The 24,286-nt window shown below is 44.4% G+C and overlaps 1 protein-coding gene across 2 annotated transcripts in view; it reads right to left on the reverse strand.

Moving 5' to 3' along the window:
* The window catches only part of PELI1 (pellino E3 ubiquitin protein ligase 1), a 44,887-nt gene that overhangs the window by 19,179 nt on the left and 1,422 nt on the right, over positions 1–24,286 (reverse strand). Inside the window, exon 1 of one of the 2 annotated variants that reach the window (XM_069768705.1) lies at positions 11,062–11,182. The exons of the other annotated variant lie outside the window; for it this stretch is intronic. The gene's annotated coding sequence lies outside the window, so the exon portion shown is untranslated. Of the gene's footprint in view, positions 1–11,061; positions 11,183–24,286 lie in introns of those variants that run through there. 2 annotated transcript variants of the gene reach the window in all.

Here is a 24,286-nt window from a genome sequence, read left to right on the forward strand (position 1 = left end):
ATTACAGGCTCCCGTGAACCATGATTCAGACCTGACTTTGCACCCCGCCGCTTCATTACAAGCGACATGTTCGTAAAAATGAACGGAGGATGTGATGTGTGGTTCAAATATATACCTGTGCCATTAATTCAGTATGGGAAGGAACATAAAAGCTCTGGAGGACATTATCTGGGATAATATTGTACAAAGAACTCGCCAACATCCCGACAGAGAAAAGGACCTGCAATTAACAGAAAGAGGCCATGCAGATATATGCGGTAGCAGCGCTGGTCAGCGACTGCTTAATAGCGGATTACAATAGATTTCAAGTCACGGATCGCAGAGTTTTATTTAGTCAGTATGTCTTGAATAATTTTGTCTGTGGGAGGCTTTGGTGTCTCGGCTATATGGAGGCTAGTAATAAAAAAAATACAACACTGCTGTGGCCCCTGAAGATATTCAAATGCGGCGAAACAGTCTCAAATAATGAAAGCATATTTGACTCATGTGTCGGGTATGTCTAAATGGATCTTGTGTGCATAAAGAAAAAGAGCACTTGTTCTGCCCACAATATAACATGTATCCTACACTTTGCATCAGTTTCTCCCCTTGGCTGACTCGCTCTATAATTTTCAGTTGACTGAGCTAGTGAGTGGACAGGGCAGATAAGTACGCCTGTGCAGGAGCGCGATGCCGGGAAGTGATGAAGCAACAGGAGGGTGGCATCAAAAGAGGATGGGAGGAGCCGGACCCAGACCTGCGACAACCCCTCCTCCCCCCCCCCCCCCCCACCTCTGGGTGAGTAGAATTAAACTTATTTTTCTTATCTTGCAGGACCTGGGGCTTATCTAAAGCATTATAGAATGCTGTAGATAAGTTCTAAAATGCAGTGGCCGTATCTTATATCAAGATACGGCCAAAACTGCTGACAGGTTCCCTTTAAGTCTAGTTAGAAGGTATGGGCAGAGGACCAGGAAGTGTCTCTGCAGATCTGCTAGATGGAAGTGCTTTTTTTTTTTTTTTTTTTTCTCTTCAGGGGAGAAAAATTATGGTTTTGACATGCTTCACAAATTACTCAATACAGTTGCCAATGGTCCTCTCTGACATCTTCCCTTTGGTTTGACAATAGAGCTGAACAAAGATTCTGATCCTTCCTCCAGGATTCTGATCACTGAAGGTAGTGAAGGACCCCTCTTCCTAGATCTATTGCGTGAAACTCCTTTTCTCTATCGTTTTCTGTATTTTTGCAAAAGGAACGAAGGTCAATCTCCTGAGACCTGTGGAACTCCAGGGACACTTTGGGTAAAAAAGATGGGCCCATTTGGAAAATAAACTTCTAGTTCCTTCAGCTAGAGTTCACTGATCGAGAGGGCCTGAAGTTCACCAACTAACATATCTGTTGTAATTGCTACTAGGAAGGATGTTTTCCAGGATAGTTTATCCAGGTCTATTGATTCAAATGGAGACAGTATTAGCCTTTTAGGACGGTATTGCGCTCAGATGATGGGATTATAGGCTGGTCAATCTCATGCGTACACAGGAGGCTGCAGTCATGAATCTCCTTCTCAAATGATGATCCGCCAAGCTTGATGAAAGAATGATCTTAAGGCTGAAGCCTGGACCTTGAGCATAGTAGGTTTCAGGCCTTTTTCCAGATTATATAGAAGGAAATCTAGGATCTGGGCAATGTCTAGATGAAGCGATGTCCAGAGGACTAGTGCCACAGCACGATATCGGTCTTCCACATCTTGCCATAAATGGATTTGCTATCCATTTCATACTTTTTTGAAGGGTATGTATGACTGAGAGGTCCCCAACTTTTAGGATCGCAAACTCAAAAGCCAAGCAGTCAGACAAGTTTACGGGGTCTAGGAGGTAGATCAGACTCTGGTGAAGGTTGGCGATTGGTGGGAGAATCAGCGGACCCCTTCTAAATTTAGGCTGTTCAAAGTCCGGAACCAGCTTCTCTTCGGGCCAGAGAGGTTCTACCAAGATTGTTCTGAACCTCTCCTTCCTTATCTTAAGTATTCTTGGCAAAACTGGAATCTGGAAATGCATATGCCAGGTCGAAACCCCAGGGGTGGCCAAAAACATCCATCGCTATACAGGCGCTGTCTGGTACAGGGAGAAGTATTTATCTACCTTTGCATTCTGATGGCCTGCAAACAGGTCTACTCCTAAATGGCCCCATCTTTTGGTTACTTGGAAAGTCTCCATATCTAGACTCCATTTACCTGGATGTACATCCTTCCTGCTCAAAAAGTCAGCTTTGATGTTGGCACAGCCTTTTATGTGGAGTGCGGATAGAGGAGAAGCTCCTCTGCCCAAGGGAAAATTCTTGTGGAGACTGACTTTAGATCTTTATACTTCATGCTCCCCCAATAGAAAGTGCAGCAATTGTTCTACGCTGCCCGGCCCAAATTCCAGGTATAAAGCAAGCTCTGCCACAGAGCACAGCAGGATGACCTCTTCATGTGCTATAGGGACAGGAAAAACACTCGAGAGATTAGGGGGGGGGGGGGGGGGGTGTTGACCTTTGTGTTTCCTGTCCCCATTAGTATGGGGAGTGATCCTTCTGTGGTGCAGTCATGGAGGGAGATTAGAGAAAAGGCATATTCAAACCATACTCCACCACAATACAGTATATTGCTTTTTATTTTTTAACCTGAGTGCAAGCGACTCTTAGGATCCAGGTGTAGGGCGCATCTACAGCTCTTTCTGAATAATGACGTTCATGAATAATGAAGCCCCAGATGTGCCGGATTCTACACAACCTTACACAATGCGCTGATTAAGTCTAGTCCACAAAGCACAGTAGGTCTCTATTGAAGCCAATAGCTGGCACGTATAAAAGGCGGCATTTGTTAGGTTTTATCCATCGTAATAGCAGTGAAGACCAACTAAGGTAAAAGACGCGGCAGTCATTCCTAGAAGGTAAACTCATTAGTTCTGGAAGACACACAGAGCGCGCTGCTTTCCAGCAGGAGTTCCGACTCTACGTAGAAGCTCACAGAGTCAGCACTGTGTATGGACATCTGCACCTGACCCTTATTACGCCAACATATACACAGTCCCTGCTCTTAATATTCATCTGTGGTAACATCCAGGTCTTCAAGGGCCATTAAAGTCCAAAAATAAACAAAAACTACCAACAGTCACCCGGACAGCATCCTCCATTGTACAATACAGTCCCTGTTGTGTCTGAACATCGACTAGGTAAAAAGGGTTGATTCAATGCTTTGTCTGCAATGGGGACCAGCCGAGTCATTATCCGAGACCGGCCCGTTCAGTTAATACCAGGAAAAGATGGGCTCCAGCCAAGTCTATGTGTAAAACATGTGGATCAGTGCTTTAAAGGGAAGCTGACACCAAGGTGTTGGCTGCTAGAGATGAGCGAACATAGTGGGCTCCCTCCTTATTCGGCAGGCTATAGTGCTTACCGAGGAAGCTGCATAGGGATCCTGGACACCTCCGATAATCAGCCGATTACACTGACGTGTCACTGGGCTGCTTGCTGTAGTTTTGATAAAAATCAGTTTGAATAAATGTTAGATTCTCACTAGAGGACTAGTAAACCTGATAACAGGTAGTCCTCCAGATTCATGAGCTCTGTATAACCCCGCCCCCACCACTGATTGGCAGAAAGCTGCCAATCAGCGGTGTGGGCGGGGTTATACAGAGCTCAGCATTCAGAGAACTGCTACATCTGCAGCAGAGGATTTTTATCAAGACTGCAACAAGCATCTCAGTACGCGATCTCTCTCTACAATCAGGATCTCTGTCCCTACATCATGCTGCGCTCAGATAGGGTTAACAAACCTGGTGACAGATTTCTTTTAAAGACATTTAAGGCTACGTTCACATTTGCGTTGTGCGGCGCTGCGTCGGTGACGCAACGCACAACGCAAATATGAACGCATGCACAAACGCTGCGTTTTCCGACGCATGCGTCGCTTTTTGCATGGTTTTGGGCGCAGGAAAAACTGCATCATGCTGTGTTCCCTGCGCCCTGACGCATGCGCTGCAGCGACGCATGCGTCGCAAAACGCAAATGCAACGCATGTCCATGCGCTCCCATGTTAAATATAGGGGTAAATGGCGCGTGCGTCGCTGCGGCTGCGCCCGACGCAGCCGGGAGCGGCGCAAATGTGAACGTAGCCAAACCTAGACCGATGCAAACTGCATGGGGACAGTCAATGTGCTCATTCGGTCTCCAGTTTGCCTATTGTTTGCACGGGCAGATGTATGGCAAACAACGATCAATACAGAATCAACATCAATTATCTATTCTTAAGATGAACGAGCAGTTAACGCGTTTGTCAGTATGTTTACATGGACCAATGATCATCCACATTCTTATGACAAATTATAGGCTGGTGTGAAGGGGGCCTTAAAACTATGAAAAACTAAGAATATATTTTTTTTTTTTTATATGAAACGAGTGTATACACACATTTCACATACTTATATAATAAAAAAAAAAATGAAGGTATTGTAACGCGTGTGTGCGTGTTTATATATTCACCTACCGCTGTGCACTCCTGTGTCCAGTGCCGGTCTTCTTCTCTTCTCAGTGACGTCACCGCTCTGCAGACACTCCGGGTCACACTGCGCTCTGCAGGGACTTTTACAATGTAAGTATATGAAACGGCAGTGCAAGATGCCATAGGTTTACTTTGTAAAAGGCTTCTGGCTCACACAAAACAGAGGGAGCCAAATAGTCACAATTGTGGTGATGTCACTGAGAAAAGGAGCAGAACACCGCTGGATATTGGAGAGTGTGGTGGTATGCGAGTATATTAAACTCTCACATTACACGCATGCATACACAGATATTTAATTACAAAAAATCAGATCGTTAAAAAAAAAAAAAAAAAAAAGCGTATGGATGGTTTTCGTGTGCCATCCAGTTGTAATGGACACCATAGACTTGAATGGCTGATCTGCTAACCCATGACATGCACAAAGGTTATCTGAGCTGCCAGGCATCCCTCCGGCACCCAATACACATGAATGGTTGGGCCTGCCAACAGGAAAGATATATATCTTGGTACTGTCTTAGCCAATGGATAGAAAAACATTTAGAATTGAGAGTCCTCAGTGGTTGATACCTTTTAATGGCTAACTGAAAAGATGGTAAATTGCAAGCTTTCGAGACTACTCAGGCCTCTTCATCAGGCATAGACAAAAAGAAATTCTGGAGAATCACATTTATGCACAACACATCACAGAAGAAAAAAAAAACATGGATAAGACAGGTGACATGAAGCAGGATTACCATGAGTGATAAACAGTTCATCTGTTTATCACTCATGGTAATCCTGCTTCATGTCACCTGCCTTATCCATGGTTTTTTTTCTTCTGTGATGTGTTGTGCATAAATATGTGATTCTCCAGAATTTCTTGACATGCACAGAGCCATTAAAAAAAAACAAAAAACAAAAAAAAAACACACGACACCTAAACTAACCTATCAGTGCTGACTGCAGCCATTACCAGGGCCATCGGTGACTGCAGAGCAAAGTACATAGCAGTCAATAAACAGCAGCAATCTGCGTGGCTGAATGCATCCTATGTTCCCTGGTAGCAGCCACGTCAGACTGACGGCAGTGGTCGTCACTGGGATTACTGACAGGGAATCCTGACACGTGTGAATGTTATTAGCCGTTTTATATGCCAGAGTTTTACAAGTCCAGACATCCACTTTAACTGCGTTCATCAGTACATGAATAGCGAAAATGGAGTTTCTGTCTCTCCGCACTGCAGGCCTGAGACAGTGCGTATTAAGTACCATCTGGTTTAATTTCACCACCCGATAAGTATCAGTATTGTATGTCCCCAGTGTGTAGTAACATACCAGACGAAGTCTTCTGCTGTTCCCAGTGCCGCTCCAGTACTATTCTGCACCAGGATGTGCGACTGGCTGGATTGCACCAGTGTTTGCTGGGACGACAGGAAGTTTGTTCTCAACGTAAGGCTAGAAGACCCATAACGACTTACATTAAGAGATAATAACCAGTAGCAATGACTTTCAACCAGTCAGAGCTGTGGTCACAAGATGGTGGACAGATACTGGAGCGGTGCTGGAAACAGTAGAAGACGGCCACCAGTAAGTATTTTTACTACACACGGGGAATGTTACTGATACCCATCTGGTGGTGAAATAAAAAACCCAGAGTGGTACTTTAATCTAAGCACACAACTGGCATATTCACATCATGTGAGGTTCTTGCAGCGAGCAGTGACCTGTCCACTTGTGAGACTATGTAATCCGGGATCACACTAATGTCACTACGCGAAGAGAGGGTAAGAAGAAAGCTTCAGATAAGAACAGAGCAGTGAGGAGTCTAAGCAAGTCCACACACATTAATATAAAGTTGAAAGATATGGCCGATTGCAATCATAACGGACAATCGTCAGCTGGTTCGGCGAAAAAAATGCTGACCTACAGACATGGTTGTCATTCAAAACACAAAGCTAAAAAAAGTGAAAAATTAAAAAAAAAAAAAAAAATCTAATAATTGGCCAATGTTGTCTTTAATGCATTTTGGGCATCTTAGAAACAATCATTCATTGGCCCATTTTCATATTTTGTGTATTGGGACCATAAGACGCTGATAATACTTTTTAACACTGACCATCCTTCACAGACAGCTGCTAAAATCTTCCATCTTGAGACCTGCATACTTTGTCCTAGCTATGGTAGTCAGATGATGTGTAACATTAGCACCAGTTTGGTACCCATAGCGGTACCCAATGCTTTTCTATCTCACTGCAGAAATGACCTAATAGGGCCCAACAGCATCAGTATTGTAATCAGGGACATGAGTCAGACATGTGTCAACCAGGATTTATAGCAAGTTAAAAGAGGCGGCAGGAGCAGAGCTTCTAATGTACCCCAACGTATGAAATCCCCCAAACACCACCTGCTGTAAAACGTATCGCCCCCTGTATGATGGCTGGAGCGAACAGCTGACGCACCGTCATAAAGCCACGCTGTCATCCTCCACATTACGTTGCCGCATCTCAGATCGATGTGTGGGCTGCCAGGAACATTGAACATATTAATAAGATGGATATTTAAAGCAGCTTGCACCAGAACCAAAGAGATAAACCCACACGTAACAAGTAGAAGAGAGCCCACATTACAAAGCTGAGCCTGCATCACACATTTTACGTCATTGTCCCACCACAGACAGAGCTGAAAACATGCAACAAAACTATCTGATCTGTGCCCATGCCTCCGTATAACCAGCTGCCATCAGCCTGACCACCAGGGGAACCCAAAAAGCAATGCCCCGTTCAGATCTTGGGATATGAAGAATCAGACAGGCGGCTCTCCGACCTGTGAATGGGGTAAAGTCATAAATGTTTCTCCTGTCGTGGTGATGAGGATGGAGCAACAAGCAGGACCCCATCTACCATTAGTGGAGAATTGGCTGTGTATGCACCAATTATGGAGACCACCACGTGCTGCCTCTTCTCCAGTCATGCTCAGGAACAAAAAATGGACTGATTAGCACCAATTTGCAATTACTTTTCATCATATTTTTGGGCCAATCTAAGTTATCTAGCAAGGCCATGTTATTGTCACATGCAACATTTCATTTTTTTCATAGTAACCTTGTTATAGTTTAATAGCATTTTAGAGCGTGTCCCCCAATAGGGTCAGAATAAGGTCCAGTCTGGCTTAAATTCCAGTGTATTTGACCCAAAAAGGAACCATATTAGACTTTTACTGGATGGATGTGGATACGGTTCTTTATTCGGTGTGGTTTTAAGGCGCTACATGGTTTATTCTAGCTAATGTTGTGGCTTTTCTGCTTCAGATTTGCAGACTACAACCGAAAACCTCACACACTGTGTAAAAAAAATAAATAAATAAAGAAAACAAAAAAAAAAAAATCAACAGCGTTCACCTACAATACAGATTTTCCATCCATGGCATGTGAATTTATGCTTTTTACTGCAGATTTCAGCTTTTGCAATGCCAAGAGTGAAAGCAAATCCGCAGCAGTTCTGCAATGAAATCAGCAAGTAGAAATTCTGTAGTGTATCTGTCCTGTGTGGACATAACTCAAACTGCATTAACCAAAAAAATAAATAAAAAGAAATGAAAACCCGAATCGTGCCCCACTTAAACCTTTCCACTACAGACCTACAGTCATGGCCAAAAGTATTGACACCCCTGCTATTCTGCCAGATAATACTCAGTTTATTCCTGAACATGATTGCAAACACAAATTCTTTGGTATTATTATCTTCATTTAATTTGTCTTAAATGAAAAAACACAAAAGAGAATGAAGCAAAAAGCAAACCATTGATCATTTCACACAAAACTGCAAAAATGGGCCAGACAAAAGTATTGGCACCCTCAGCCTAATACTTGGTTGCACAACCTTTAGCCAAAATAACTGCGACCAACCGCTTCCGGTAACCATCAATGAGTTTCTTACAATGCTCTGCTGGAATTTTAGACCATTCTTCTTTGGCAAACTGCTCCAGGTCCCTGATATTTGAAGGGTGCCTTCTGCAAACTGCCATTTTTAGATCTCTCCACAGGTGTTCTATGGGATTCAGGTCTGGATTCATTGCTGGCCACCTTAGAAGTCTCCAGTGCTTTCTCTCAAACCATTTTCTAGTGCTTTTTGAAGTGTGTTTTGGGTCATTGTCCTGCTGAAAGACCCATGACCTCTGAGGGAGACCCAGCTTTCTCACACTGGGCCCTACATTATGCTGCAAAATTTGTTGGTAGTCTTCAGACTTCATAATGCCATGCACACGGTCAAGCAGTCCAGTGCCAGAGGCAGAAAAGCAACCCCAAAACATCAGGGAACCTCCGCCATGTTTGACTGTAGGAACCGTGTTCTTTTCTTTGAATGCCTCTTTTTTTCTCCTGTAAACTCTATGTTGATGCCTTTGCCCAAAAAGCTCTACTTTTGTCTCATCTGACCAGAGAACATTCTTCCAAAATGTTTTAGCCTTTTTCAGGTAAGTTTTGGCAAACTCCAGCCTGGCTTTTTTATGTCTCGTGGTAAGAAGTGGGGTCTTCCTGGGTCTCCTACCATACAGTCCCTTTTCATTCAGATGCCGACGGATAGTACGGGTTGACACTGTTGTACCCTCGAGCTGCAGGGCAGCTTGAACTTGTTTGGATGTTAGTCGAGGTTCTTTATCCAACATCCGCACAATCTTGCGTTGAAATCTCTTGTCAATTTTTCTTTTCTGTCCACATCTAGGGAGGTTAGCCACTGTGCCATGGGGCTTTAAACTTCTTGATGACTCTGTGCACGGTAGACACAGGAACATTCAGGTCTTTGGAGATGGACTTGTAGCCTTGAGATTGCTCATGCTTCCTCACAATTTGGTTTCTCAAGTCCTCAGACAGTTCTTTTGTCTTCTTTTTTTTTCTCCATGCTCAATGTGGTACACACAAGAACACAGGACAGAGGTTGAGTAAACTTTAATCCATGTCAACTGGCTGCAAGTGTGATTTAGTTATTGCCAACATCTGTTAGGAGCCACAGGTAAGTTACAGGTGCTGTTAATTACACAAATTAGAGAAGCATCACATGATTTTTCGAACAGTGCCAATACTTTTGTCCTCCCCTTTTTTATGTTTGGTGTGGAATTATATCCAATTTGGCTTTAGGACAATTCTTTTTGTGTTTTTTCATTTAGGACAAATTAAATGAAGATAATAATACCAAATAATTTGTGTTTGCAATCATTTTCAGGAAGAAACGGAGTATTATCTGACAGAATTGCAGGGGTGTGAATACTTTTGGCCATGACTGTAGATGTAAAATCTGGCTGCAACATTTTTTACCGAAAAAGCAAAACGCAAGAAAAAATACCAGAAAAATGTAGCATTATTCTGATTGTTGGAGAGACTGATGTATCACACTTGGATTGAGGACCGCACATCAGTAAATCCGACAAGTTCCTGGTTTAAGCACAATCTGACATGCGCAATAGTCTGGGATTTCCGCTATAGATGTGAGAGCGGCTGGATGCCACCGGGAGGAATGTAAACCTCTAGAAGAGAAACAGCGCTCCGCTCAAGATTATCTCCACTGCCTGAATTTACACCTTGGAAAACGAGTGATAGGTGGTAAAATGCAGGAGGACCTCCGCAATGAAGCCATCTGTCCCCCCCACCACCGCACAGACCATGCAGCTGTTTGCCGAACCCGGTTACACGCTACCAAGAGGGACATTTCCACGTCGCACTTTGGAAACTTTGCCTGCAGATCTGCATGGCAGGTAGTAATAGCAGTGTACAACATGAAATACGTGCGCAAACTATCAGGCAAGTCATTGTGCAGGCTGGAAATAAAAAAAACAAACACAAGACCGTATAAATCATTGCTTTGTCCTTGTCTCTTGGTAAAAGGCCATTGCTCCTGGGAAAGCTGGGTGACAACCAATATGATCAGAGCTCACTCCGGAGTTGTCACCCAACTTTCCTTAAGTAACGTCAAGTGTAATAATAAAATATATATATATATATATATATATATATATATATATATATATATATATATATATATATATATATATATATATACATATATACACATATACACACACAGTATATACACATACACACACAAACAGTATATACACACACATATACACACAGTATAAACACACACTTGGCAGAGGTGAGCACAGTATGAGGCAATAGGTATAACTAATATTGACAAGTGAACCCCCATTTATACCCAGATCTGATCAATACTCATACTATACCCATATGGTAAGTGTCCGATATGTCGCCCCATCCGTCACGGACAAAACTAGGGCCACACAATAAAAAGAAAACATATTTCCTAAGTCACAATCAGAACAGCCAGAGCACAGAAGATATACGCACACCTTCCCCCCCAATCCTCAGGTGGCTGATAAAGAAATAGATCGTACAGAAAGTCAGAGGGAGACTTCACTTTCAGATGATCAGATCTTTCAAGTAGACAGTGAAGACCCCAATATTTCTACATCTGACATATCATCGAGCCTATGTGCGACGCCAGGCCTCACAAAGCCTATAGACATGGTAGGCGAACGCCTTCACTTACCTCTGTAAGCGCTCGGAAAGGAAGTGAGCAGTACAATCCAGAGCGGAGTGTGGCAATCCTCCTGCTAGCCTGCTGGCACGCACAATACCCTGATTGCCTGCTTTCTTTCACTTATGTGTTTGGTGAGGGTGCTGACTCAGATGGGTGGGTAGGTGCTATGCAAAACAGGTAAACAGCATCCCGCCACCAATAGGACAGCCCGCAATCTGACTCATCGGAGCTGCCACACATTCATCTGTGGCTTCAAAAGGAAGAAAAGGAAGTGAAAGGATGGATGCACGACTTCGGCAGCAGCTCCTCGAACACACACACCTCCTACATAGCACAGACAGCCGGCGGAGAGAGCGAGGAACACAAGCCTGTCGCAGTCATGTGATACTCCTCGCCATCATCAGGTGCAAGAGTGTTCACGTGTCCTCAATGGGGGATTCATTTCAAGTCTAAATCAGATAAAACAACAACAAGTGGCTTGTATCCTAAACACGACAAATAATGGAGAGAGGTTGAACTTGATGGACATAGGTCTTGTTCTATGACCACATACACCTGCTTGATTTCATGCACCATAGGAGTATGGACCATAGGCCGCTATTCACTGTGTATTGCCATATGGTATGCTAGCGCGTTGAGGCATACCCCCTGTATGGGAACACGTAATCTACCATGCTTTCCCAAAACAGTACAAAAATGTACACAGTGCAGTTTGACCTTTTTTTTTTTTTTTTTTTTTTTACCGTAAGAGCCCTTGGTCGACATTCATACACAGCCTAAGAGTGGGATATGACAACTTTTCATCACAGGCTCACACTGAGATATCCCTCATTTATACCTCTGACGTAGGCTAAAAGCAAGATATCATCATTGTGTAAAAATGCCTTGGCCACATAATAAAGTAAGGGATCAATTTTAAGATAGTTCTTCAGGAGCAAAAAGGCTCCCCAGCCTCCCTACTCGACACACTCACTGACAGTGGCATGGTTTGCTCTTCCATGCTCCATATAGAGGCACCAAAGATGGGCAGATCAATGGTTACAACCAGCTTCACAGCATAGTCTTTTTGCTATAGAGCTTGAATATTTAGTTTCACAGAGGAGCATTGCATGGCCTGCAAGTCTCCTTACGCTGGCATGTCACACTCCACAAGAAATGTTACCCCTTCAAACCCACTCAGAAGCATCTCATACAGCCAAATCAGGTCTCATGCTTTGCACTGAGGGGTAACACCCTGAAACATCGTGTCTGCAAACGGAGATCCTGATTTGGCTTTTATTCCAAGTCATGTGGCAAAGTTTGTAAAAGGGTCAATATTGACTTTTAGGATTGTTGCTTCCAATATGTAAAGGCCCCTTCACATTTAGCGACGCTGCAGCGATAACGACAACGATCCGAATCGCTGCAGCGTCGCTGTTTGGTCGCTGGAGAGCTGTCACACAGACCGCTCTCCAGCGACCAACGATGCCAGTAACCAGGGTAAACATCGGGTAACTAAGCGCAGGGCCGCGCTTAGTAACCCGATGTTTACCCTGGTTACCATGCTAAAAGTAAAAAAAAACAAACAGTACATACTTACCTACAGCCGTCTGTCCTCCAGCGCTGCGCTCTGCTTCTCTGCTCTCCTCCTGTACTGTCTGGGAGCCGGAAAGCAGAGCGGTGACGTCACCGCTCTGCTTTCCGGCTCACAGCCAGTACAGGAGGAGAGCAGAGCACAGCGCTGGAGGACAGACAGCGGTAGGTAAGTATGTAGTGTTTGTTTTTTTTTTACTTTTAGCATGGTAACCAGGGTAAACATCGGGTTACTAAGCGCGGCCCTGCGCTTAGTTACCCGATGTTTACCCTGGTTACCAGTGAAGACATCGCTGGATCGGTGTCACACACGCCGATCCAGCGATGTCAGCAGGAGTCCAGCGACTAAATAAAGTTCTGGACTTTAAGGTACCTTCACACATAACGATATTGTTAACGATATCGTTGCCATTTGTGACGTAGCAACGATATCGTTAATGAAATCGTTATGTGTGACAGCGACCAACGATCAGGCCCCTGCTGGGAGATCGTTGGTCGCTGAATAAAGTCCAGAACTTTATTTCGTCGCTGGACTCCTGCTGACATCGCTGGATCGGCATGTGTGACACCGATCCAGCGATGTCTTCACTGGTAACCAGGGTAAACATCGGGTAACTAAGCGCAGGGCCGCGCTTAACCCGATGTTTACCCTGGTTACCATCCTAAAAGTAAAAAAAAAAACAAACACTACATACTTACCTACAGCCGTCTGTCCTCCAGCGCTGTGCTCTGCACTCCTCCTGTACTGTCTGTGAGCCGGAAAGCAGAGCGGTGACGTCACCGCTCTGCTTTCCGGCTCACAGCCAGTACAGGAGGATAGCAGAGAAGCAGAGCGCAGCGCTGGAGGACAGACAGCGGTAGGTAAGTATCTAGTGTTTTTTTTTTTTTTACTTTTAGCATGGTAACCAGGGTAAACATCGGGTTACTAAGCGCGGCCCTGCGCTTAGTTACCCGATGTTTACCCTGGTTACCGGCATAGTTGGTCGCTGGAGAGCGGTCTGTGTGACAGCTCTCCAGCGACCAAACAGACGCTGCAGCGATCCGGATCGTTGTCTGTATCGCTGCAGCGTCGCTAAGTGTGAAGGGGCCTTTATTCAGCGACCAACGATCTCCCAGCAGGGGCCTGATCGTTGGTCGCTGTCACACATAACGATTTAATTAACGATATCGTTGCTACGTCACAAATAGCAACGATATCGTTAACAATATCGTTATGTGTGAAGGTACCTTAACGCTAGAGCTCAGTCCTCTTCCTCTCTGAAGAGGCTATTTGCATATTTTATTTTTCAGTGGTTCATGAATGGCCTATAAGTCTCCTTATCCAGGCATGTCACTCTCCACAAGGAGAAATGTTACCCCTTAGACCCATGCTATAGAGCTTGAAGGGCAAAGTGCTGTACTCCTGGTCTAAACTAATAAACAGAATTATCACTCCATCCATTCTTGGGAACAGAGAAGATTCTAAATTAAAGTTGATTTGCAAAGTTACTTATGGTATTTATAGAAGCACTTTACAATGTTACCCATGTGCAATAATGAGAAAATCCCTTTAAATGGCTGTTCCCATCTTAAACATTTATGGCATAGCCAAAGGAAACGCTTTAAATGTCTGATAAGCGAGGGTTTCCTCATCACTCTAACACATATCTGGTGGCTAGTATGAACGAAGGGGAGGCCACTTGTGCTCCGCTGATTTTGGAAATCCAACAGAAGTGGGCAAAGAGCCGCACATGAGATGGTGACTGGCGGACCCCATTCTAGTGTATATTTTTTCATTAATGTAAAAAGACTTTAAATGGATTCCTATTGGATGTTGCATGAATTTAAGTCTCTGCTTAGGCTGCTTTCACACATCAGGTTTTTTGTTTCAGGCACAATCCGGATCCGTTTTTTTATTACGCCTGATCCGTTTTTTTCCCCATAGAGTTATATTACCGTCGGATTGTGCCTGAAGGACATGCGTTTCATCCGTTTTGTGCCGGATCCGTCCCTTCAGGCTTTTTTGCCGGACACAAAAAAATCCGTGTTTTGCACATTGAGCATGCCCAGAAGCTTTGTTTTCAACTCTGGCACAGAATCAATCACTCTCTCTCTCTGGCGGTAAGAGAGCCGGATCCAGCTAAAAACGGATCCGATGCATCAGTTTTTCACAATTTACGCCGGATCCATTTTTTAGCAAATTTGCCGGATTTAGCCTGAAACCAAAAACCTGATGTGTGAAAGCAGCCTTAAAAATGTCTGCATTCCCCCCAAGGGCTTTTATTGCCAAAGTAAGGAAACCCCATGTACAGTACTGTTTTCCATGTAATAAGCCGCTGTGACCCTAGAACAAATCTGTAAATGGATTTGGAGAGCAGCCGTGTACACAAGCCAAGACAAATCATGTTAAGAATGCCTACCTAATCCTCAGATGTGAACAATCGATCTGAGAAGGGGGCCGCTTTCTGATTCTGTGACCTAGTTACTGAGCCACGCTGATCAGTACGGGATATGAAACCAGAGCGCAGATACATTTGTTTTGGAAGACACTGAGCCATTAGGAAGAGGGTGATCGTCTTGTGTTAAACTAAAGGAAGTCAAGAAAGAACTCCACAGACAGGAACTGCAAATCCTTGAGAAAGAAAACAGTCTGCAATGATCGGTTTGTTTAAAGGGAAACTCCTATAAAAACACTTTTCCATTGGACTCCTCCCTTTGTAATTCTTGCTTAACATGCTGACCTAGTATTTTGGCTCATAGGAGCGCTCAAAGAAAACACAAGGCTTAAAACTATAAGGGGAGCTACCCAGGCCTCTACGGGTATATGTGCCGACATGGCTGCTTGTCAATCAATTGCCTAAGGAAGGATGGAGGAGCGGAGGGTGCACTACCCTTACATGTGATATTTATAGGGCATGTCCCACCACTCAGGACAGCTTTACAGTCTGTATATGCATAGGAATCAGCACCAGAAGAAGCGACGGGGAGCTCGTCTTAAAAATACACTGTAGCAGAATTGCAGCATTAATGTGTCTTTTACAGGACCTGGTGGGGTCACATGAATTGTGCTGCAGTCAACAATAATGATCGTTCCACTTTATAAGGGGCACACGGCGGTGACAATATTACCACGACTAGTCTGCCTGTCTTATTTTACAAACCAGCATTTTTTTTGCCTTACATCTTTACAACAACAAATGGCCAATGTCTTCCAGATCTTACACTTGAGGGAACTGTATGAGAAGTTGCTAAATTAAGCTGGGAACGCATCCTTCAGATTTTCCCTGGAGGTTAAAAAAAAAAAAAAAAAGCAGCAAAAATCCAGAAGCGGATCCAGAGGTTTCATATTACTGTAAGACAGGTTATGAGCCAAGTAAAGAGGTTAAGCACCACAAGTGAACTAATCATTAGATTCTGGAGGTTTGTGTAATGGATCTGCCCAGCAGCCACCAATGACTGTCTGTAACGTCCTCTGTGCACATAATCGTGGCCCTGGTCACATCACACAAGCTATATAGGGAAAAGCTTGTACGCCATCAGTATACCCCCACAGCTTCGTTCACAAGAAGAGAGAGCACACTGAGCCACAGTCAGACCAATGTGTGCCACAACACCACAAAAGCCAAGAAAACAAAAGGATATGGAAATCAAAATCGTGTTTTCATATGCCATCAGGAGGAGAGACACCCCGTATCAGATCCGTAATATCGAAAGCGGCAATCATTAGTTTATACGGGCTTAAGAGGCTACAACATTGGGCAAAGTATGGTGGACAGAACATCATCTTTATATCTGGTGGACTTTAAAGGGGTATTCACATCGCCAAGATTCTACCTTAAGATATAGTAAGTGTAAAAAAAAAAAAAAAAAATGAGCAAATACCACAAATTAGAAATTCAGTATAGTTCTCCCGACCCACTATGTCACTTAGCCCATGATCAACGCATTACAGTAGCTTAGAAATCCATGTTACGACCACTCATATAGTGACAGATGCTTTGTGGTTAGTGGTCATAACAACGAACAATGGATTCCTAAGCTACTTCAATGCCCTGCACATGAGGTAAGTGACATAGCAAATCAGAAGAACTATACTACATTTCTAATTGGAGATATTTGCTAATATTATTATTACACCTCCTACATATGGGGATAAGATCTTGGGAGATGGGAATACCCCTTTAATGAATCTTAACGCCATACTAAACACAAGTAAGGAGTGACAATCTGAAGTAAATGGAGCATAAATGGAGTGTAAAATATAAAACCTCTCAAATGTATATACGGTAGTTAGGAAAACTAAGAAAAACAGAATTGATTTGGGCTCTCTTGTCTCACTAGGTAACAAACTGCTGAAGACTGTCAGGAGCGGTACTGAAAACATAAGATGACGGTGGCTGGTGAGTATAACACGAGGGGCAGGAAACTTACATTAGTGACACCACTCCAGCGCTGCACTAAGAAAACAAAAAACACGACACTGGAGTGGCGCTTTAAGGCCATGTTCACACAATGCGTTTTTTACTGCGGAACCGCCGCGATTTTGCCGCTGCGGGTCCGCAGCTGTTTTCCATGCAGGGTACAGTACAATGTACCCTATGGAAAACAGGAACCGCTGTGCACATGATGCGGAAATTCACTAAAAAAGCCGCGCTGAATAGCTGCGGTAAAAAAGAAGGACCATGTCACTTCTTTGTGCGGAACTGCAGCGGTTCTGCACCCATTGACCTCCATTGTGAGGGTCAAACCCGCAGTAAAACCCGCAGACGAAAAAAATATCTGCGGGTTTTCTGCGGTTTGTGGTGCAGAACCGCTGCAGCAGGAAGTGCGTGGGCGGAGTGTGGCTGTCCCCCCCGTGCCCCAATCCCACCCCCCCATGCTCCGACGCCCCCCCCCCCCCCGTGCCCTCATCTCCCCCCTTATACTTACCGGGCCTCCCGGTGTCCGTCCGTCTTCTCCCTGGGCGCCGCCATCTTCCAAAATGGCGGGCGCATGCGGAGTGCGCCCGCCGAATCTGCCGGCAGGCAGATTCGTTCCAGGCACATTTTGATCACTGCGATAACCTCACAGTGATCAAAATAAAAAAAAAAAGTAAATGACCCCCCCCCTTTATCACCCCCATAGGTAGCAACAATAATAAAATAAAGAATTTATTTTATTTTTTTTTCCCCCACTACAGTTAGAACTAGGGTTAGGGGTAGGGTTAGGGGTAGGGTATTTTCAGCCATTTTAACCCTAAAAAAACTTCCTAGAAAATACACAGACTCTGTAGAGAAAACTGCATAAAAAAACCGCACTAAAAACCGCATCAAAAAACGCACCAAAAAACGCACCTGCGTTTTCTGCCAAGAGCTGCGGTTTTTAGTGCAGAAAAAACAGCAGGGAAATCAGGAACGTGTGAACATGGCCTAAGGCCACTAAAACTGGTGGCTGATCTATAGCCTGCATTCAGGCACAGGAGCGCAAAATCTTTTTCTCATGAACAGGAAACACCTTTTCTCCAAGGAGGCAAAAAAAGCGACTGCCAGACAGGAAGGAAACAGGTCACAGTTAACATATACGACCCAATACAAAAAGTGCGATCATGTACGTCAGTCATAAGTCAGGTCATTCTACGTTGTTTCCTTACATGATGCATCCGCTTTGAAAATCACTGTACATGGATCACAATCATACCACAGTACCAGACACTCATTCAGATCTGATCCATACCCTATTGTGGTACTGCCTTCAAGCAACCCAACTCGTATACACTAAACACAAATGTCAAAATCATAGTTAAGGCTACTTTCATGTTGCGTAGTTGCCGACTAGCAGTGGCTCCATTGGGGCTCACATCTGAAGCCCCTGGAAACCGTATTCGGACATAAGCTCTGCTGGATATAATTTTCGGACTCATCCCCTATCTGAGGCGGGCACCAAAAAGTGGTCGACGGCGTCTTAGTGTTCACCTGAAATAGGCAGATACTGCCGAGAATGATGTCCGACAGAGCACAACGTGACTCCATCTGCATCATTAGTCAGTGGCCCCATCAATGCAAATGTCCAAATCCAGTTTTCTGGGGCTTCAGATGTAAGCCCCAATAGAGCCACTGACAAATGGAAACCAGGCCTAAAGGTACCGTCACACTCAGCAACGAGAACGACAACAATCCGTGACGTTGCAGCGTCCTGGATAGCGATCTCGTTGTGTTTGACACGCAGCAGCGATCTGGATCCCGCTGTGCCATCGCTGGTCGGAGCTAGAAGTCCAGAACTTTATTTCGTCGTCAGGTCGGCGTGTATCGTCATGTTTGACATCAAAAGCAACGACGCCAGCAACGAGCATAGGGCCCCTAGATGTGTGTCGGATCGGTACACTCCGGCTGTTTGACATGGAGCTAACAACCAGCGAGAACGAGAAGTGAGTCGCCGTTACGTCACTGGATCGCTCCTGCATCGTTCTGGAGTTGCTGTGTTTGTCGTCTCTACAGCGACCTAAACAGCGACGCTCCAGCAATCGGCTCGTTGTCTATAACGCTGCAGCGTCGCTGAGTGTGACGGCACCTAAAGGCTTCCAACTCCTCAGCCTAAGGCTGCGGTCACACTAGCAGTATTTGGTCAGTATTTTACATCAGTATTTGTAAGCCAAAACCAGGAGTGGAACAAATAGAGGAAAAGTATAATAGAAACATATGCATCACTTCTGTATTTATCACCCACTCCTGGTTTTGGCTGAGAAATACTGATGTAAAATACTGACCAAATACTGCTAGTGTCACGGCAGCCTAACACATTAGCAAAAAATAGTATAGTAATAATAAAATCTATACATACACATATATACACGCACACCAGCAGCTGGATGATAAGAATTCCAAGGTTGTCCTGTGAAGCGAGGCTGTAATCTCAGAAGCCAAGCCAAGCACTGTTCATTACAGACCAAGGGCTGGGACGGCAAACAACAGCTCATAAATTAAAAGTTCACTGTAACCTATGGAATGGAAAGTTATGGGTCTGCTGGTAAATTTGACTCCATTATGTAGAAATAAAAAAAGGAGGGGGGATAGTCATGTACAGAACTTATACAACAAAGAAAAAAACTTAAGGGAGCAGCAACCACAAAGGAAGGCATAAGGGTTATTCCCATATCAACAGTGAGGGGTGGCATGTTGCTGGGATACACCATTGATAAATGACTTCTGGGGGGGGGTCCGACCTCCTATGGAAAAAAAAAAGGAATCTGTGCCAGTTTCGCACTATGTCCCCTTAACAGCAGTTCCTGCAGTGGAGCTCCCAGCTTCAAGTGTGTGAATGCCTCTGGGGAAAAAGGAAAAAAAAAAAAAAAAAAACAACAGAAAAGGGCACTGCACAGAATGGACACAAGAGTGACCTATTTATTCTCAGGATCAATCATGGTTCCAAAGATCAGATATAGTGGTACTGGTACATCCAATATTGTGTGCTTCTGGATGGTGCAGGCTCAGGAGCCGAACCTTCTTCATACCCGGCAGATGATGGCTGTATTACAGTGCCAGCATCCGCCACTATCCTCTGCCAAGCTCTGGTTGCTGATATTAACCACTTACTATTAATCTCGGAAATCAGCAATTAAGGAAGGCAGCATTGGGGTGTTCTTGTTGCCTCCCATTATGTGATTGCAGGGTGCTGTTGGGTTCTTACTGCAGCTGGGGGTACGGTGGAAATCCTGTGAAGTCCAGCCATGGGTTGGGCTTCATTGGGAGACCGTAATCATAGCTATATTCGGCAATAATGTGGTATCGCAGTATACAAAACAATCGTCAAACAATTGCAGGTTTATGACCTCTCTTCCCCCCCTCCCCTCTAAAAATAAAAATAAATAAAAAGAAGAAATCGCATCGTGAACTTGTCTGGAAGTACAGTGGGGCGTGACTATACCCTTCCTGCCTCAGGCAGCATAAATTGGGTGGAAAAGCTTCTAAAGATACCTTCACACATAACGAGATCGTTAACGATATTGTTAACGATATCGTTGCAATGTCACGCTTTTTGTGACGTAGCAACGATCCTGCTAACGATCTCGTTATGTATGACAGCGACCAACGATCAGGCCCCTGCTGGGAGATCGTTGGTCGCTGGGGAATGATCAGGACCTTTTTTTGGTCGCTGATCACCCGCTGTCATCGCTGGATCGGCGTGTGTGACGCCGATCCAGCGATATGTTCACTTGTAACCAGGGTAAACATCGGGTTACTAAGTGCAGGGCCGCGCTTAGTAACCAGATATTTACCCTGGTTACCATTGTAAAAAAAAACAAAAAAACAGTACATACTCACATTCCGACGTCTGTCACGTCCCCCGCCGTCAGCTTCCCTGCACCGACTGTCAGCGCCGGCCGTAAAGCAGAGCACAGCGGTGACGTCACCGCTGTGCTCTGCTTTACGGCCGGCGCCGACAGTCAGTGCAGGGAACGTGACAGACATCGGAATGTGAGTATGTACTGTTTTTTTTTTTTTTTTTTACTTTTACAATGGTAACCAGGGTAAATATCGGGTTATTAAGCGCGGCCCTGCACTTAGTAACCCGATGTTTACCCTGGTTACTCGGGGACTTCGGCATCGTTGAAGACAGTTTCAACGATGCCGAAGTCGTTCCCCGGATCGTTGGTCGCTGGAGAGAGCTGTCTGTGTGACAGCTCCCCAGCAACCACACAACGACTTACCAATATTCACGGCCAGGTCGTATCACTGGTCGTGATCGTTGGTAAGTCGTTTAGTGTAACGGTACCTTAAGACATGTCCACCTGACCTGCAGCTGACTATGGTCAACTTCATTTAAGATTGCAACTTGATTATATAGTCTCCAAAGAAAGGCAGGAGCAGCTATGTTACCAGTCAACGAGCAGGACTGATATATCGCCTGAGCACAGAGCAAATAATGTCATAGGAAACTTCTGACATAAAAAGGACTTGTTGGGTCAATAAGAGCTTGAGATGAAAGGCAGGCATCCCGCTGATGTTCTTCCATAGTGGGGCCACTACTACTTTCATTTACCAAATTTAGCATAAACAGATTGCTTGTGAAGACAAGTTGACTGGCTAAAAGTACCACTAATGTACTAAACAATTCTCAGGGAAAGTCTCTGAAGACGGTCCAGCCATCTGCCAGTGAAAACCATCAGGGACATCTCGTCATGCAAGTCATGGAAAATGCTCCCTGGATTTAGCCATGAACTTGGGCTGTGCCTTGCAGGTGATCAGACGGAGCAAAGTATTTTCACATACGGTTCTGCCACAATCCACAAGAAGATTTTTCTCAATGTGCTTAAAATGGTGCAGAGGTGAGTTGGGTAATTTAAAGGTTTATTTGCGGCAGATTCACAAGTTTTCGCAATATAAACATTTCACACTGGATTTTTATGCTGTATTTTTGCAGTGCAAAGGTCCTGTGTGAACGTATTAGATTGAAAATCTGCGACATGTGAACATAGCCTTAGAATTAGGCATGCATCATTTTCCCCTATGACAGCTCTTCTTATTATAGAATATGCCAGTAGCAAATATAGTTATCGGCAGCTATGGTACAGGACACGTGCTGCTGATCAAACAATGTTCTCTGAGCTTAAAGTGTTTATCAGCCTGTTAAAAACTGATAATTGACCGTAGATTGGGTTAAATGTAGCTGATCGTCCGTCCTGTAAGGACCGCGATGGGCACATGTAAACGTACCCTTAATGGCATTTACATGGTTCTGCTTAAATATGAGCAGGTCATATGCTCACCTCATATTCAGCCATCAGACACAACCCAATCTTATATGGCAATGTTCGCCAAGCAATAATTACCTTCATATATACAATTAGCTGCTTTTTATGTGGCTGCGACGACGGTACTGTAGTCTGATAATGTACGCCATTTATAACAGCGGCACATGTAGAAGATCACAGATAACGCAGCCAAAACAATCACAATCAGACTTCCTTAAGGCGGCTCGTTGGATGGGCCACGGACAGGGCAAGTTGGGTTCCACGACAATAAGTGTGATTAGTGGGTGACAGGTTCCCTTTAAGCTTGCCAATCACTGGACTCAGTGTGACATTGTGCTATTTACATTAAACCCAGTGATTGGCAGCAGTGGTCCTTACGACAACTGGGGAAAATGTCAGAGAGGTAGTTGGCAAGTATGAATAATAATAATAATAATAATATTAATCTTTATTTTTATATAGCGCTAACATATTCCGCAGCGCTTTACAGTTTTGCACACATTATCATCACTGTCCCCGATTGGGCTCACAATCTAGAATTCCTATCAGTATGTCTTTGGAATGTGGGAGGAAACCGGAGTGCCCGGAGGAAACCCACGCAAACACGGAGAGAACATACAAACTCTTTGCAGATGTTGTCCTGGGTGGGATTAGAACCCAGGACCCCAGCGGTGCAAGGCTGTAGTGCTAACCACTGCGCCACCGTGCTGCCCGAATGATGATCTTATATTTACCCAAAGCAAGCTGAAGGAGTCAACATCCACGTTGTAAATACAATGCAACACCGTAGACACCTATATAGCCCCAGAGCATTCTGATGAGTCTCAGATTTCATACAGAAGTATACAGAACCTTTGTTGATGAATTCTGATCCACTGGACAGCACATGGCTACTCTGTAGCACACGATGTATCATACAACAAAATATGAAAAAAGCAAAATGAGTCATTGGACCCTGGTGTAATGGCGATGTCAGTAGTCTGTGGTCGCCTGACCAGAATGCTCAGTATCACTATTGGGCTTTGCATGGCCTTGTGTGAGTCACACCGCAGAAATGATGTTGTAATAGGCCTACTAATTAGAAGATGCACCAACAATGCCAGCAGGTAGGAGGAGGAGGCTCTGGTCCAGTGGTGGTGAACTACCAGCATGGCCACTATGCCAGGGCACGGCAAAGTATTTTGCTCAACTCTACCCCATAAACTAAAACCGGCAGAACCAACTGATATTGGTGGGATGGATTGACAATCTAATATGTATGGGGGAGGGGGTTCTCCCATATCTCCTCTGACAGATCTTGCTGGGGAAGAAGGTTTCATGCTGGGTTACCAAAGGCCGATCCTTTTGTTCTCCAGCAGATAAACCTGAGGCTTCAGCTCTCTCCGAGAACACAGGAGCATTCGCTTTCTATAGGAATAGTCAGAGGAGAGAACTGTCAGTCATCTAATGTGTACGGGGAGCTTATATGCTAAGAAATTGGGAAAATTAATTTAAAAAGTGTGTATAATAAAATAAACCCATAGTATCCAAAAATATAAGTGATATTCCTGTGTTTCTCCCAGTCAGATTAAAGTATTTTGCTCATATTTCCTTATCGCCAATGTCAAGATAAGAAACGAACAAGAGGGAGCAGGAAATGGAACCAAAATACATCTACAAACCAAAGAGAATAAAACTAAATAGTCATTAAAAATAAAAGCCCCCCGACACCCCAAGAATGATATGAAGGGGGGATGCGTCCAGGAACAATCTCCAAAAACTGAATCCCAAGACGGCAGCTTTCCTGACAAAGACTTGTGGTCCTGCCAAGGAAGACAGATGTAAGCCCCTAACTGTGGGGGCAGCGTGGGACACTCCGAATTAATCAACAAAGCAGAATTTAACCCCCTCCTCCCGGACACATTACACATAGCTTTCCTCCCAGCTTCCTGTAACACAAGGTAAACCAAAGACCAA

The sequence above is a fragment of the Ranitomeya imitator genome, chromosome 5, assembly GCF_032444005.1.
Source record: "Ranitomeya imitator isolate aRanImi1 chromosome 5, aRanImi1.pri, whole genome shotgun sequence".
In the NCBI taxonomy this organism is placed as follows: Eukaryota; Metazoa; Chordata; class Amphibia; order Anura; family Dendrobatidae; genus Ranitomeya; species Ranitomeya imitator.